General features: G+C 42.6%; 1 long non-coding RNA gene across 1 annotated transcript; it reads right to left on the reverse strand.

Annotated features, from left to right (window-relative positions):
• Positions 1-419: 419 nt before the first annotated feature.
• LOC121278772 lies at positions 420-18,312 on the reverse strand. Its single transcript, XR_005943280.1, has 3 exons — positions 18,273-18,312; positions 659-792; positions 420-525 (listed from the first exon to the last, which is right to left on the reverse strand). It is a non-coding gene; the product is annotated as an uncharacterized LOC121278772 (long non-coding RNA).

An 18,312-nucleotide genomic window follows, 5' to 3' on the forward strand; every position in this document is an offset into this window, starting at 1 on the left:
TATTTTCTTTTATTTTTAATGAACTTAGATATTCACAATTGCTGGGTGAGGTTCAGCACTGAATCTGATTTATCCTTGTTGCCAGTTTGTTACAGAGCTGATCTTCTGACAACTGTTCTTAGTAGAAACATTTAACTTTATTTACAAGACACCAGCAGCAACCACACATGTGCATCAAACTCCATAACTAAAGAAGAGCTCCCTTGTAGAGGTTCCCTGCGCTATTAACACATTGGTTTACACAGATCATGTGATCTTACAACACGGGATTATTCTTAGAGCAACAGTCCTACATTTATCAAAACTACAATTATTACTGTGCTGTGTTCACTAGATGGTGACTCCGAGCCTGCTGTAGAATTAGGACTCATTGAAGTATGTGTCTCTGCGCTGGTGGACACTGCAGGTGAATGCAGTGATGGATCTTCCTCTGATGCTTCCTCAGCCTCCTCATCTGAGGGGTACCCTGGGGGCTGGGGCCGATAGGCTGGCTGGCAAGACCTCGTGGCCCTTTCGTGTTGGTGACTTCAGTAGAGAGAAGAGTTAATTAATGATTGGCTAGACAGTCACCTACATTAAATAGCACTCTCAGTGTCAGTGGGTGAGTAATGACTACTGGATAGACCCAAACTGGCTTGAATGGAGACACTGACCTCACCTTCGACACAGAACCAATTCCTATCTTCACTGGTGAGCTCTGCTGCCTGCTCCTCAAAGAGAGTGAGTGGCCTTAACTCCAGCATCACGCCCGTCAGTCTTGGATCTCTCCCTGTTGTAGTGGGCGATCTTGTCCTGCATGAAGACAGGTAGATAGTCTGTGAGCAGCATGAATGCAAGAGCAGATCATAAGCATGCCTACTTTCTGTGAGTGTTGAGCGCTCTAAATGAATATATGACTTGTGCAGGATGTCATGTGAAATGATGATGTTAAAGTGCGGTGCAAGAGAATCATTGATGATGTTCTTTCTGCTAGTAGTGTGTGAGATCTCTGTGGACTGTAACCTTGCCAATACCTGATGGGCTTGTAGCAGTTAGAGAGTCCTCTTTTCTGGCCAACAGGTGCTGACTGCCTTGGCAACCTCCTGCCAAGCTGGCATGGTGAGGTTGGTGGACTTCCTGCTGCCATCTCTGGGATAGAGGATTTCTCACTGAGTCCTGGGCTGCCTGGAGGAGTCTCTCCAGGGAACTGTCACTGAACATGGGGGCCGAGGGCATGTTCCTTCTTGGAGCCATTTCGTCTTCAGCACAACAGGTCCTGGACTGCAGAGAATGGATGTGTGTATGTGGGTGCCATTGAAACATGGGGGAGGGGGAGGGGCGGACGGACCCTTGGCCTTCTGTCGAAGGCCCCATCAGATCAGCCATGCTTTTATTAACTGGTGGAGCAAGCTTGAGGGGCTGAATGGCCTCTCCTCTTCTCTTCAAAACTTCAGTCCTTCCCTCCTTCTTTCACACTCCGCTCTGCTTGGGTCGAATTATTTCCTGCATCCTTGAACCCGAACCAATACTTTATTTGATCTCGACTCCTTGTACACCTCATTAAATCAACTAATTATGTGAAATAATGACTATTTAGGGCAATTCCAAGTAGGTAAGCTGTGGCAATCACATTGTTTATACATAGAAACAGTAACAATTGGAAGTGAATGTAATATAATCAAATAGTGTTTCCAGAAGGCATTTAATAAGATGCCACATCAAAGGTTATTGCAGAAAATAAATGCTCATGATGTAGGGGTAACATATCGGCATGGATAGAAGATTGGCTAGCTAACAGGAAACAGAGTTGGCATAGATGGGTCTTTTTCTGGATGGCAGAATGTGACAAGTGGTGTGCCACAGAGATCAGTGCTGGGGCATCAACTTTTTACAATTTATATAAATGATTTGGATGGAGGGACATAAAATGGCTGCTAAATTTGTTGACAACACAAAGGTAGGTAGGAAAGTAAATTGTAAAAAGGACATAAGAAGGTTACAAAGTGCCATAGATAGGTCAAGTGAGTGGGCAAAGATCTGGCAAATGGAATATAATGTGGGAAAATGTGAAAACGTTCATTTTGGCAGGAAGAAAAAAAAAGTTTATTATCTAAATGGTGGGAGATTGCAGAGCTCTGAGATTCAGAGAGATCTGGTGTCTAAGTGCATGAATCACAAAAGGTTAGTATGCAGGTACAGCAGGTAATCAGCAAAGCTAACAGAATGTTATCATTTATTGTGAGGGGAATCGATTACAAAAGTAGGGAGGTTATGCTTCAGTTATACAGGGCATTGGTGAGACCATATCTGGAGTACTGTGTACAGCACTGGTCTCCTTATTTAAAAAAAGATGTAAATGCATTGGAAGCAGTTCAGAGAAGGTTTACTAGACTAATACCAGGAATGGGCGAGTTGTCTTATGAGGAAAGGCTGGACAGGTTAGGCTTGTATCCGCTAGAGTTTAGAAGAGTAAGAGGTCACTTAATTGAAACCGTTATGATCCTGAGGGGTCTTCACAGGGTGGATATGGAGAGGATGTTTCCTCTTGTGGGAGAATTTAGAACTAGGGGTCACTGTTTAAAAATAAGGGGTTGCTCACTTAAGACAGAGATGAGTCAACATTTTTTTTCACTGAGAGGGTCGTGAGTCTTTGGAACTTCTTCCTCAAAAGGCAGTAGAAGCAGAATCTTTGAATATTTTTAAGACAGAGCTGGATAGATTCTTGATTAACAATGGGGTGAAAGGTTATCAGGGTAGCTAGGAATGTGGAGTTGAGGTAACAATCAGATCAGCCATGATCTTATTGAATAGTAGAGAAGGCTCAAGGGCTGAGTGGCCTATTCCTGCTCCTAATTCATATGTTTGTATGACAATTTATATTTCAAACATAAACCAAGGAATGGTTGGAGGGCATACACTAATAGCCAGTATGTTTCTTGCCATTGATGTAGGATGATATTTATACTGGAAGATTAATAATATGGTTCTTGCAGATTTGTTGAGAAATAAATTATAGGTGATTGCCAAAAAATTCTATCTCTAGTACTTCCATGTGTTGAATTTTCAAAGACTATGAGCAGAGCAGGGCCTTTACTTTTTAAACCTTGGCTAGTTTAATCCAGCACAAAACTAGCAGCTGGCTTCACTTAACCCTTTGGTCCCTTGTGGCAGTGGTTCAGGTTTCGTTTCACTGCGATTACTCTATTCAGAAATACAAGTATTCATATGCTCTCCACTGTTTGCCCAGTCTCTTTGGTAACTAGATCTTGGAGAATTTTGACTAAATTGTCTCCAATGACTTTCAGTTCCATAAAGTACTGTTATATAAGGCTGTACATGACTTTCTTTTCTTCAATTTTCAGTGGGAGTAATTGTTGCAACTTTGCTTCTAGAAACAGGATTTAACTATTTCCTGGAGTAAAACTGTGGCGCAGATATTTATGGGAGGTGAGGGGGAAGTGGGAGCCCATATTTGTGTGGGCGAATGCTGGAAATGCAGAGGTCCTGGTGAATTTAATGGCAGAGCTTTATTATAATTTTTTTAGTGTCACCTCCCGCTTGCCCGTTGACCAGATAAGAGGCTGGCTAGCTGCTGAGAGGGAAAGCCAACTGTAGAAGATAACCACTGAAGATGGTCCCTGATAACCAGAGATGATTGGGGAATTTTGAGGGGCCTTGGAGTGCAGCAACATTGAAGGATGGAAAGATTGGGGCAGACTGGTGGGGGTACAAGGAGGGCTCATAGTCGTTAATCCAATGAAATTTGACCATAACCTATTTGGCAACATAATTTCAATGGGCTAACAGACTAAGGTTACTGCTTAAGGTCTCACAGTGGGAATCCAGATGGGAGTGAATGCTTCAAAATTCCTGTGGTCAGTTAGAGGTCATTAAATTGTTTGTAAACTTAAGCTCCACATACATGCAGCAAAGTCCACAAGCAGCAACAAGATAAATAACCTGGTAATCTGTGATTGGAGTTGGATCCCTCACTGCACCCAATTTTCAGGTGCAAATATCTAGCTCCTATGTCCCAAGAGCACCTGAAAACCATCTAAAATAGGATCAGATCATTTATCAGGCACTCTCTGAAATTAAGGGAATTAAGTAGCAAACCTGAGGCTTTACTTTAGCCTGAGAGAGGGACAGCCAGAAAGGTTTGAGTAATATACAGTGCAACAACTCTCAATGCATTGCGGGGATGCAGGGAGGGGGGGATTTCTGTTTCAATGGGTTAAAAATGATTACAGTTTGAACATTTTCTTCAGATGAATGAAAAAAGACTAATAAATGCTTAGAGATTGTCATTGATAATATTGTACACACTCCTAATATTTCTGAGGCATTAATCTGTTCATTAGTTTAAACCATTTATTTCAAATAACTCACATTTGTTAAAATAATAAATTGAGAAATGTCATGCAAACACATTGAGCACTTACCCGAAAAGTAATTTATAGCATCTAGTTCCAGCACTTAAAATGTATTCATCTCAATAAAAAAGCAACATAAAAAAATATATATATTATTATACATAAAATAATGTAAACTTAATTCAAGAATAAATTCCAGCAACTACCTAATGTTTACATCACATATTCTGGCCTGTGACTCACTCTCAGCTATCCATTACTCTATGTATAAATTATCTGAATCTCTTGATCAGATTGTAGCCTATAACTCACTCTCAGGCAGCCATTATCTTGTATATCGTTCATTTGAACCCATTCAGGTAAATTGCAACTTAAAGCTCATTCCAGAGTATCCTTTATTCTCAGCAAGCACCATCTGAACCCCTCAATTAGATTCCAGCCTGTAACTCAATCCCACGTATTCATCACTCTATAAATAATTCATTGAAATCTCTCTAGTTGTTAGGATATAAATGGGCATTTTCATGTGGGTTTATATTTTGGATATTCAATCAGTTCTGTTGAAGGGTCATGAGGACTCGAAACATCAACTCTTTTCTTCTCCGCCGATGCTGCCAGACCTGCTGAGTTTTTCCAGGTAATTCTGTTTTCGTTCTATATTTTGGAGGTTTTGCACCTTTCTGTCCTGAAAGTGAAATCATTGCAAATGTCTTGACCACATTTATTATTTAAAGGTTAAAGGTTGTGACTATACGTGAAAATAAAACCAACCAGTATGCCACTAATTTATGGTTCATTACTGCCTTGTATTTGCTTGCAACTATATATGCAGTTGTAATTATTTGGCAGGAATAGAGCATCTGCCTACCTGGCGTAGCATTCTAAACATCTCCTCAGTTTCCTTACTAATTCAAGAATTAATAGCTCAGTACCTTCTCTAATTGAACACCATCTGGTCCATTTACAAAATCTGCCATGCTTTTTGTTCCTGCACTCTCACTAGTAATCTGTTCTGCAACTCTATCAGTTTATTACAAAATAAAATGTTGCATAAATTTCCTGTTTTCCTTTTGACACACTGAGGTGTATGTTCTTGGGAGTAGCTCAAAGCAAGCGATAACAAATTGACTTCAATGGAAACAAAAATCAGGCACAGAGTACAGCCAAATTGCAATGCCATTTTGTGTGATCACCCAAAATGAATTTGTATCCCCTCAACTTTATCTATATCCTATTGTCTTGAATCCAGTATCCTGGCTATCCTAGATTCAAACTCTTTCGGAAACCTTTAAAACATTATCAGTTCTCCTTATCCTTTACCACTGCCTGTTAATTTGAATACTTTTTTTTCTTGGGATGTGGTCATTGCATTAGTAAGTTAGAACAACCTACAACTGAATGTGAAGATTTCAGAGTTGATCCACCATTCACTTCTTATTAAACAGCCAAAAAACTACGATGTGCAATGTTTGCATCCAAATGCAAAAAATGTTTGCATGACATTACTTTGTCTACTATTTTAATTGAGGCTTGAAGACATTCAAATATCAGTTTTGAAAGCTAATATCAAATGCAATTATTTTTCAGCTCTCAAATTATTATTACTAGGAGTGAAACCTAAGCAGACGTGACTGCAGCCGTTGATTTTAAGAACACACAGATCGGTAACGTGACAAGAATAGTTATCAAGGTCACCAGATAAATCCTCAGCCTTTTGACTTAACTTCCCATCAAGAAACTGTCTGGGTTTAATAAGCCTCAAACAAATATTGAAAATGCTTAAAATGGAAATAAAACAAGTAAAATGCCAGAAACTGTCAGCAAGACAGGCAGCATCTATGGAGAAAGAAAAACATAGTTAATGTTTTATCGAACTGAAACTTTAACCCTACCTTCTGCTTTCCTTCAATACTTCCTCTGCTGAATATTTCCAGCTTTAACTGTACTTATTTAGCAAGCCTAAATTCGACTGCTAATTTGATTTACATCAAGCAGTACAGATTATATCACTACTTACATGACAAATCTCCCAAAAGAATAGACTGAGTGGATGAATTAACCCCAAATTATAAAAGAAACAGCAAGGCAATCATTGTTTAATAAACTCAGAATTACCACTAGCAGCATATAAACTTCAAATTTTGTTCATTAAATAGGGTCAGCAGACAAAAGATATAACGCTTGTGGGAACTGGCACAATGTAAAATGGCTGTTATATGACTGCTTGCATAACAATAGGTGTCAGTTGAGGCTCAGTGATAGTACTTTCACCTCTGTGTCAGAAGATTGTGACTCTCAACTACTACTTCAGAGACTTGGGCCAGTATTTTATGTGACCTGATGGGGTTGTGATGGTGGAAGAAAGGCAAGCTTGCACCCACTATCAGTGCCACTGCCACCGCAATTGAGCACCAGCTGACCAATTAACAGCCAGCCAGTGTGAGCGCTGCTATAAATATGAGGTTTATAAGATTGATATGTTTTGGGACCATGTCTTTAAATTTAAGGTAGATTGAAAGGGGTCATGAAACCTGTTCTACTGAAGTCTACCTGACAGTAAGCTTCGATGGTTTGATTGTTTTATTGGAAGAAGGTGCAAGATATCTACATTTGAATACAATGGCAGCAGCCTACATATTAACAATGGAGACTGAGAATCTCCAAAGTCCTAGAAAAGAGCTGAGAATAGTGAGCTGTAAGCTGTTGATATTTAGCTTGCATATTTAACTTCAATATGACAATGAGATAGGCTCCCAGGGATAGATAATTGGCATTTCTACCTAGATATAAGACTCATATGAATCACATTGCCATGGGGAAGGATGCAGAGTAAGCGAGCTGGAAGAGTTGCCCAGCAGAGGCTAGAGGGAGAGTCTCTGGGTAAAGAAACCCACATGATGAAAGACAGTTCTAACGTTACAAGTCACCAGGCTGAGAAAAGAAAAGAACAACAATAAACCCCTCGAGCTAAGAATCACTTTTGATTGATTCTGGGAAAATTGAATGTCCACATAAAGGACAGTGTAAAATATATTTGTGAAGTGTGTTTTTACAGTTGGGCTAAGGATAAGAAGAGGGTTATTTCATTCTGAGGTTTAAAGTATAAGTTGCCTACAAAGGTAGTGTTTAACCAAAAGTGTTTTAATCATGTGTTACAATAAATGTCTTAAAACTGAATTTGAATGTCAACATTTCAGCTATTAACAGGAAGTTTGAATTTCTTTTTAGAAGTTATTGGTCTCTACGGGGATTGTAACCGTGCTGACAAATGGAGAGCCGTCTGGCTGCGGCATGGGTAGGCCATGACCCGGAAGGAGTTGCCAACGGCCAGTTTAAAGGGCCACCAGCATTTGACTAAGGCTGCAACATCAACAACTCAGTGAGACATCCAACTGAAACTGCAGGGACAGAAGCAGGGACCTGATAACGATCCTTACACCCAAATTGGACCAATCTTAGCGACCCTGCCAGTCTTTGCTGCCAACCTCACTAGCTACCTGCAGAAGTCTATAGCCTGAGCAACTTCTATCGACCAGGGAAGCCCCACTGGATATGCTCACCCCTCTCCCCCCTAACTGTGGAATACTTGGAAGCCATGGCAACCCGCTTGTGCCAATGGCAGGCATTGGATCCCAGGTGGCCCCACAGTTCAGCGTGTCCTCTTCCAGGCTGTTAGGGAGAGGTGGGAGGTCCTCTTCCCTCAGGGTGAAAGGAAGAGATTGCCCCAACAGTCAAGACAAGCCTAGTTGAGGTAGCAAAAGAAACCAGCAGCTGTAGAGACACCTGGAAAACCTGAGTGCAGTGCCACAAGCGAGTCAATGACTTTCTCGGCTCTGCCAGTGTGACTGACAGCCCCTTCCCCATCACTAGGCTGCTCCTGTGGCTGGTCAGCAGGACACTGCCAAGACTGGCTACCTGCCCACCTCTCATTCCTTCTTCGGCTCTTCTCCTTGCTGGAGAAGCTTCCAGAATGCACAATGCCCATAGTCCAAAATTCCTCCGTCAGACCCTTTACACTGATGAATCCTCCATAGCTGAAAGACCTTTAACCCAGAGTCCCTCCAAGGTGCATCTATCACCTATGTTCTTCTCACTTTAAGGCCCAATTTCAGTAATGAAGAAAGCCCCCTCACCTCTCACGGCATGCACTGTTGCTGCCTCTGCTTCCTCAGGCCCAGCTCTTCGATTCCTCTTTTATCGCATCAACCTGCTGTTCATCAGAGATTGCCACAACTCTGACCCCTCACCACCCCCCAGATGGCCAATGTGCTGGTTGTAAAATAGCACAAGCCAGATGAAATCATTATGAATTGCCAGTTTCTCTATCAGGCTTTAATTGGATGTTAAGCAGAGTTCCAAGTTCATGCCCCACTCACCATTTGCATTATTATAATCTGGCATCATGACACTGGCGACCTGACCCGAGATCATGGTGCTCTATTTTTCGTGTCACCTGACTTTGATGCCACCTGTCTCAGTGATGAAAAATTCTGATCTTGAGTGCATAATCCAGCTGAGACTCCAGTGGAGTACTGAGGGAGTGCTGCATTGTTGGGGGTTCCATCTTTTGGATAAGATGATAAACAGAAGCTCCCATCTGCCCTCTCAAGTGGATGTAAAAGATCTTTTGTAAGGTCGAAGATTTGAAACCTAGTTGTCAAGCCAGCAGGTAGTGCTTACCTGCTTATCATCCATCAGAAGCTGTTGTTGAAACAGCTGAGGCATTCCATATTTTGCATGTGAACAAATAGGGCAGAATTTTCTGCCTGTTGGGCGGGCGGGCCCGGCCCAGTCTCTGGCAGGTGGGGAGATGATCCCCACCGGAGAAATGGGCCCCGCTGCCATTTTATGTGGGCGAGCCAATTAAGGTCCGCCCAGCGCGACGTCCAGCGGGAAGCACTATGCATTTCCTGTGTGGGCAGGGGGGTGGGGGGGTGGGATTAACCAAAAGCGAGAGTGCTCTTTCATGCATGCGCACGAAAAACCGCATATCACCCTGAGGCTAAGTGCAGCCTCAGGGAGATCGCTTACATGTTGAAAAATATTAAAAATAGAGAAAAAAATCCCTAACACTTCGCCCTCATGTGATAATGTCACATGAGATGGGACATGTCCATAATTTACATAATAACTTTATTAAAATTTTTGAAACCCTTCATGAAACCTCATCCCGCTGCTGGATGAGGTTTCATGTTTTTTCTATTGCCCGCTGGGGCTTCTGGCCTGCCCACCAACCTTAAGGTTGGATGGGCAGGTCCTTTAATTGTATAAATGATCCTGTCAATGGCCTCAATTGGCCATTGAGAGGGCGGCAGACCCACAACTAATTTTGCTGTGCCCCCGCCTTCCTGAAAATTTAAATGGGGCGGGATGACATCGGGGGTTCCATCGGACATCATCACACGTCATTTTACGTGTCAGCGAGCGGGCCCCACCCCTTGCTCGCCTAAGGCAAAATTCTGCCCATAGGGTTCTTAGCAAAGCATTGCCAACATTTGGAGCGTGCATCACTGAGACTTCTGTGACTTCCTTCCAAATCATGTGTCTGTGTGGCTTTGACAGAACCATGTGTATGGGCTTGCTTGTGTCAGGGGCCTGCAGCATTTTCCTTTCTAAGTACCAGAGGTCACGAGTCTGTAGGTTGGTCTTGAAGGAGTGTGCCAGATCTGCTGGCACTCCCACAGTCAAAATTCCTGAGGAGGGGATCAAGAGATTTTTCAAGAGCCACACTCTGGCTTGAATGAGTATTCAAAGAGGGTGTCACAGGCCTGTCTGGCACATCACTCCATTGCAGCTGGACCTGCGCCATGTACTTCCTCAGGGACATCAGATTCTTCCCTTTATTTCTCACTTGAGGAGGCCTCTGTCACCTCCAACTCCCCAACTGCTAATTTCTCACCCCTGTGCTACATGAGATTATGTAGGGCACAGCAGGCCACAATGATATTGGAGACTCTCTCTAGCACGTACCCTAGCTGCACCTGAGCGGTCCAGGCAACAGAATCTCCTCTTCAGCAGACCGATGGTCTGATCTATTGTTGCCCTTGTTGATGCATTGCAGCATTATAGTTCTTCGCTGCAGGACTTTGTGTATTCTGCACTGATGTCATGAGCCTGCAGAGGATATCCCAGGAGCCAGCCGCACAATTGCTGAGGGGAAGCAAACAGTTTTGGCACCTAAGAGTGAGTGAGGATGTAAGAGTCATGAGTACTCCCTGGGAAGTGAGCACTTACCTGCAGGATTCAATTGTGGTGGTCACAGACCAGCTGCACATTGAGAGAGTGAAAGCTATGTCCTTGGACACTCTCAGATTAACCCTGGAACAAGAAGCCATCACACTGCACCCTCCTTCAATCACCTATGACCTTCCCTCATCATCCTGACACTCACTCCATCACCTTTGCTTTGCTTCCATTGACCCTTGAGCTACCCACCATCACCCCTTGTCAAATTTCATTCACCCTTCATCTCCATCACATGTGCAATCAATGAACTTTTGAAATCCAGCAAAGGCACCAAATCCCGCAGCTCTGGCTAAATGGCCCTCAGGGTCTGTAGCAAATCTTAAAAAATTCATTGGCTCTTCTGAGCAGGGAAGCAGTGACTTCCCTGAAGCATTTGTGAGTGGCTGACTGAGATATTCCATACATGTCCCCTGTGGCACGCTGGAAAAATCTGGGGGTGTAGAAAGTCAATCCCATGGTGACTTTTAAAGTTACTGCCATTGGATTTCCTCCCATTCCATGGGAACTTAGGTCATCCTGAAGCAGCTGACATAGGTGAGTGATGGAAGCCCATGACATCCTCAGCCATCTTCAATATTGCCTTTCTGTCATTTGTAAGTAGCTACTTGGCCTGTGGTATATTCTATCACATTCCAATGCTCAGCGTCTCATTAGCCCTGGTTCCCATCATCCTGAGCTGCATCACCCTTTGCTGATGTACCTTTTTGGTACTCTGGCCATTGCTCTGCCTGGCCCTGGGCCACCGTCTGCCAAGTCCTGTTCAACTAGGTCAGAGCTAGCACCATCACTGGGTGCACTTGACCCATCTTGAAGGCCTGAGGTGAACTGCGGACACAAGGCAGGCAAAGATCTGTCAGCACAATATTTATGACCATCCCCTGGCCTGAGAACGTTGCTTTGTTGAACATTGAGGAGTCACTGGTGTATTAAGATTGGATGGTAGCAGTGCAAGGGGATTGGGGCATAACACCAGGAGGGAGGGAGGGTGCTGGCTGTGCAAGGGTGGGGTTGAGGCATAGCTGAGGGAGGGTGCTGGTTGTGCAAGGGGATTGGGGCATAGCTGACTGAAGGAAGGAGGGTGCTGGCAGTGCAAAGGGATTGGGTCATGGTTGACCAATGAGAAGTCCTATACTTTGCATCAGCCACAGCCTGGTCTTCACCCATCCCACTGTGGACATCTCCATCAACCTGTATTTTGGAGACCTCTTTGTGTTGTTGCAGCTATGTCTCTGGACACTCCCACACTAACCCTGGAGCTGGAAGCTATTAGCCCCCCACCACCGCCCCCACCGCCCCCCCCCCCAAGTCACCTTTAACCTTCCCTCTATCAGCCTCAACCCTCACTCCATTGCCCTTACTCTGTTTCCATTGACCCTCGAGCTATCAACGATCACCATTGTCAGCTTTCATTCCCTCTTTATTTGCCTCCCCCCCCAATCACTATCGATTTGCCCCCATAGTAACCTGGACCTGCCCCTCCTCCATTCCCTTGACATGCCATCTGTCATCATTGAAACTTCCTCCATCACTTTTAACCTGCCCTCTGTTACCCTCAACTCTCTTCACCATTAACCTTCCCTCTATAACCTTAGATCTTCCCACCATCATGCTGTAGATATTGACCTTCCCTGTGTAGTCCAGCTTCCTCCCTCTATCGCCAACAAGCCCAAGTTCTGCCACCGCCCTCCCTCCCTTGCACTGCCAGCACCCTCCCTCCCTCAGTCAGCTATGCCTCAATCCCCTTGCACTACCAGCACCCTCCCTCAGTTATGCCCCAATCCCCCGCTTTGCACAGCCAGCACCCTCCCTCCCTCTCTGACTTATGCCCAAATCCCCTTGCACTGCTACCACCCAATCCCAATACACCAATGACTCCTCAATGTTCAACAAAGCACCCAATGAAATCAAAGCAGCTCCTGCTCAGTCAAGATCCATCAGGAAGACCTCGCCTGCTGCACACCACCTTTAACATGTGTTTCTCATGTGTTAGAGTTAATTGCAAAGGTACCACAAAATCTGGCGAAATGGTGTTTTAGTGAGTACGCTAACATGTTAAAAATAGGTTCTCGCCACTTTCCTTTGGAAAGCTGGATCTGGCTTCAGTCTGCCACAACTTTAATTCCCTACTTTCATTCCACTGTCAGGAACTTGAAATTTGGCTTCCCCCACAATTAAATTTGCCTGCCCGCCTTGTTAGCACAAAATTCCAACCAAAGTATACATTTCAGGGAGCATCTGTGGAGAGAAACAGAATTAATATTTCAGGTCAGTGATCTTTTATCAGTTAGGCAGATGCTGCCTAACCTGCTGAGCATTTACAGCATTCTTTGTTTTTATTTCAGATTTCTGGCATCTGCAGTACAATTGAGGGATATAGGTTATGAAGTCAGAATTCCATTTGACCTCCGGAGCTGTGTATTGTTTTGTTTAAATGGAACAACAAATGTCAATTTAAATGTAGGTTCAATGGACAAGTCACACCCGCTGTGGAAGTAGCTTAAGCGGAGATGAGGACACAATGAGCATTATTGCTGGAGATAGTCCTACTGTTTTTTATGCTGTCACTTATATTTTACAAGGCCAAAATAACCCAACTACCAATGGCACAATGTTCAAAAACAATATAATTGAACAAGTGAAGATTTAGCAGATAAACCAGTCTCTTGGGTTAGCTCCTTCTTCACATTGCAAGCATGTGCTGGACAGTCTCACTTCCAAAGTGGCCCATATTCAGTTCAATATTATTCCAGCTGTAGATTTCAGGATATTAGAAATATAAATGTTATCTACAGCTTTCTACTTCATTTCAATTCATTTTCTCCTATCTCAACTGTCCTTAATCAGCTGAGAGAATATGAAGGCAAGGTATATGACAAACAGACTGCATCTGAACTCTACCAAACCTGATCTGGGAATGCTTGATACTGTTATCTGGCATCTGATGCAGAAGTGTTATGTTCCCAAATTAAAACAGAACCACAGTTTATACTTCTGCTACTGCTATTTTAGATCCAACCAACAGAAATGTTACATTCCTTTATTTTGATCAAAAATTGTTCAGTTGCAGTCACTTAAAAACAGAAGCAGCTGAGATATTTTAACTCTTCATTGGCATAATTTAAATTTACAGCATATTTACTGCTTCAACACAGGAATTAACATTAAAGGTGATCATATGGCCATCGACAATCAACATGGGTATATGTTGCCAGTAAGAACTGCACAATGGCCACAAGACCATACTCATTAATCTTTCTTTTTTCACAAGATCACAAGATACAGCCAAGCAGGGAAGGCTATTTTGTCATCATAGCTCATCCATCTGGAAACAATCTGCAATGCTCCATCACCACAACATCTAGTGCTTCCTAAATGATTCCAGAGTTATTCCCTTTACTATGCTACCCATGTGTTAGCTGCTTTTTCAATGAAGAATAAATTCTTGGCATCCATTTTAAACTTTCTTTTTAATAATTCAAACTCATGTGTCCTTGCCCTGTTGGTTTAAGTTATCCTTCTCATACTATTTACTCTCTCATATGTCTCCATAAGGTCTATAGCATCAGTCACTTCTGTTTACAGGTCATCAGCTCAGAATCTTTCCATTTTTTTTCCTCATAACTCAGTTCTCATATTAGGAGTCAGCATTGTGTCTCTTCCTCTGAGAAAGTGCATGATTTACACACTGAGTACTTCCTGTTGTCAAAATGGTTGTGTCTATCACTAATGATGTTCACCCTCGATGTCTGAAAGGCTATACGTATTTAGTCAATGCCAATGGAGATATTCCACGTATGGGAAAAACAAAATTTCTGTATATTTAAACCAAATGTGATGAAAAGGCTATTTTTTTCATTGGATCAGCCTTTTAAGATGAGGGAAACCAGTGTTGGGAATGCAACAAAATAAAAGCAAAATACTGCAGATTCTGGAAGACCTGAAATAAAAAACAGAAAATGCTGGAAAAAACTCAGCAGGCCTGGCAGCATCTGTGGGGAGAGAAACAGAATTAATGTTTCGAGTCCAATATGATCCTTCTTTGGAACTGGTGTTCAGAATCTTTCCAGTTTTTTCCTCATAACTCAGTTCTCATATTAGGAGTCAGCATTGTGGCTCTTCCTCTGAGAAAGTGCATGATTTACATACTGAGTACTTCCTGTTGTCAAAATGGTTGTGAACAGCATCAAGCATTCCCACATCAGGTATAGTAGAGTTCAGGTGGATTTTAAAATTCCTGTATTCTGTTTGTCATATAACTTAGATGAGCATCTCAGCTTCACTAATTCACTTTCTAAAAGGATATTCTGTGTGTTATGTGCGCCCTTTCCTTCCGAATTATGCACTCCTTTGAAGTGGTTACCCAGTAGAAAGAGGAGATGAAGCAGATAGCTTGTTTATGGTGTTGTTTGCTGTGGCCCACTAGCTCCTTTTGCTGCATTCTCCAACTACAAGTTCCACAGTTCCTGTGGTGAATGTCTGGCTAATGCACAGTTGCCTCCACTTTTGCCATTTTCTTGCTTATTGTAGGCTAACCATTTGCCATTACTATTGAAGTCAACTAATGTTAGGAAAGATAGACAGTTTAAGTAAGCTATCTTGCTGTTTATAGGTGTTAGGTTTGGGTTTTAGCTTGAAAGTTTAAGTTTGATTTGTATTTCTGTACCTGTGTTAAGAAAGGTCAAAGTGAGTTATAATTTTACTTTAAAAAGGTGCCTGCATTTCGAATGAGGAGAGTTTACAACTTAAGAAGTTAAGCAAACAAGAGTCGAAGAATTGGGCTGTTGCCTAGCACTAGAGGTCCAGAGAAGCAGGTCCCTCCCACGGACACACACAGAAAAGCTAGATAAGGCAGTTTGTTTCAGGAGTTCGGCTGGTTTGGAAGACAGCTGCCAAACAGAAGGCCCCTAGAAGGGACAGATAACCAGCTCTAAGCTAAAGTTGGTTGAAAGTAGCTGCCAGAGAGAGACTGGACCAAAAGGGGACAGGTAGCCAGTCCCAAGCTAAAGAAAAACCCCAAAATCTAAGTAAGCGGAACAAGAGAACATCCCAAGAAGACGTTCTAGTCAAAGGAAGGACAGGAACCTGGAAATGGTCATGTTAATGAAGAATGAGGGGTAGAGAGAAAGGCTCCAAGCTTCAGATTTAAAGAGACAAAAACTTCAGAAAGCATATTTAAACCAAGAACAGCTTTCAAGAGGCAAGAAGGTCCAAAGGGACAACTGAAAGTATGTAATCCTTTGCTATGGGCATGTGAATCAGTGGTACTGATGACGGCTGAGTTGATGAGAGAGAGTGCATGGAAGACAGCTTGAATGCATATAGTGGTGACCCAGGGGAGAGGAACATCGGAAGGAGAGTTTGAAATCCTGGAGGTAAATACTTCAGGAAAGTGTCTGAGAGAAAGCATCAGTTTGGAAGAAGATTCCAAGGCCAGGTTCTTGGAGAGTGGAGATTGGAAATCCTCATGCGAAAGACCATAAGACTGGTTGGCTCACAGTGTGACTAGCGTCTGGGGGCAGTTGAAGTAATATCCAGAGCATTTGGTTGAGACGGCACTTGGTTTCGGAGTGTGGTGTGTCTCACCACAGGATGCCTGTTGGTACATGGACTGTGTACTTACTGTGTACATTAGAGTATAAGAAAGCTTTTGTAACTTCTGTTATCCTTACAAACCTGAAAATATCTGTAAAGGTATGTGTGTGTATGAAGGAGTATTGTAACAAAATTCATCTTTTCTTGTTGAACAAATGTTTTTTTGCTTTTGTTAAAAGTTCATCAGCTGACTCTTGTGATTCTGTTCCGTAGCTACCCTCCACATATCTAAACAAACAAAAGTTAGGATCCATCAAGCTGGGTTCCATCCTGGGATCAGGCTTGTCCAGGGTAACCTCAGCTTGGATCATAACACTAAAGAGGTATCACTTAATGTCATACTAATATTCACAAGTTGCCGTCAGCTCCTTTTAATGCTTCTAACTTGATTATCTCCCTAACAAAGACACGCAACACTTGGTAAATTACCCTTGACATGTTGTATTGGCAAATCAGATTCAGACAGAACTCCAGAACAAAATGGAGAATTACAATGATCCAGAGATGGAGAACTCAAGAAAATCCACAACTTTGATTTCTGCGCAGAAAGTAGAGCAGTTCGAATATCTAATCTGTATAGTGGGAAAATCCCATTAACACCAATGCACCCATGACAATGAGACATGTAGATCTGTCCTCATTTGAGCAAAATACAGTACATCACAATACGGCATAGTGTTGAGAGACATCTCCAGCTTCTGTCATTTCCTTGTTCTTGGGCACTCACATGGTGAAAGATCTGCATTTACACAGACTACTTGTTACCCATAAGAGTGTTAAAGCTGTTATATGTTTCTCTAATATTGTGAATCCAGACAAGACATTGGAGCCCGTGGTCCGTGGATTCAAAGAATTAGTGATAGAATCTTAGGAACTCCTCTGGAAGGCTGTGCTGCAGAGAGCCCTGTAGGGTCCACATTCTCAATAGTGGTCTATAACTCAGTCAGATGGTGGTGTAACACAGCACAAATACTTATCCCTCAACCAACATCACGAAAACAGATTGCCTGGTCATTATCTCACTGCTGTTGTAGGGCCAAGGAATGTGCAAACTGATTGCTGTCTTTCCTACATTACAACATTGATTACAGTTTAAAGATACTTCATCGGCTGTAAAGTGTTTTAGGAAATCCAGGGACCATGAAAGGCACTAGTTCTTTCTCTTGAAATCCTTATTGCTGACTCTCTATTAATACCTCAATCTGTATAGGCTGTTTGACAAATTTTACATGGCAAGGCATTGTGGTGCACTGTATACTATAAGTTGCTATGCTGTATGTCTGTGTGTGAGTGAATGAATAATTAGATAAGGAATGAACAATAAAGTATACCAGCCACGTGTTGAAGATTGGCCTCAATCACCTCCTTACCATCTGACCTCCCCAACCTCAAACCTCATTCCACCTATTGTATCCATATCCAGCATCTCTAAAGACAAAGGCCACAATTTAGGTGATCATTCATTTGTATCAATTATATGCAGTCAGTATTAAATAGGAGACAGAACAAATCCCTTGCCCTCTCAAGGGTACAATGGACCATAAAAAGGCTTGTTCATTTAAAAAATATGTGAACAGTTGGCAGAGCACTGTATGTTATCCCTGTGTGATCAAGCAGCAATAGGCTTTTTCTTTATTTTTTTCATGGGATGTGGACATTGCTGGCAAGGCCAGCATGTGTTGCCCATCCTTAATTGCCCTTGAATTGAGTGGCTTGCTAGGCCATTTCTGGTGGCAGTTTAGAGTCAGCCACATTGCTGTGGGTTTGGAGTCGCAGGTAGGTCACACCAGGTAAAGATGGCAAATTTTCTTCCCCTAAAAGGATGTTAGTGCACCAGATGGGTTTTTACAACAATCAATGATAGTTTCATTACTGAGACTAACTTTAGATTCCAGCTTTATTAATTGAATTTAAATTACATCAATTGTCATTTGAACTCACATCCCCAGAGCATTGGCCTGGGCCTCTAAATTACTAGTCCCATTACATTAACACTACACCAGCATCTCTCACGCATGCTTGTGGCACAGCAGTGCTGATACAGTGCAAAGCAGCATTTTGAAACAATACTTATCTCAGTACATTTCTTGGGATGAGGTCTGTAGACAACTGCCTAGATGTC

This window comes from Carcharodon carcharias, chromosome 6 (genome assembly GCF_017639515.1).
Source record: "Carcharodon carcharias isolate sCarCar2 chromosome 6, sCarCar2.pri, whole genome shotgun sequence".
Classification (NCBI taxonomy): Eukaryota; Metazoa; Chordata; class Chondrichthyes; order Lamniformes; family Lamnidae; genus Carcharodon; species Carcharodon carcharias.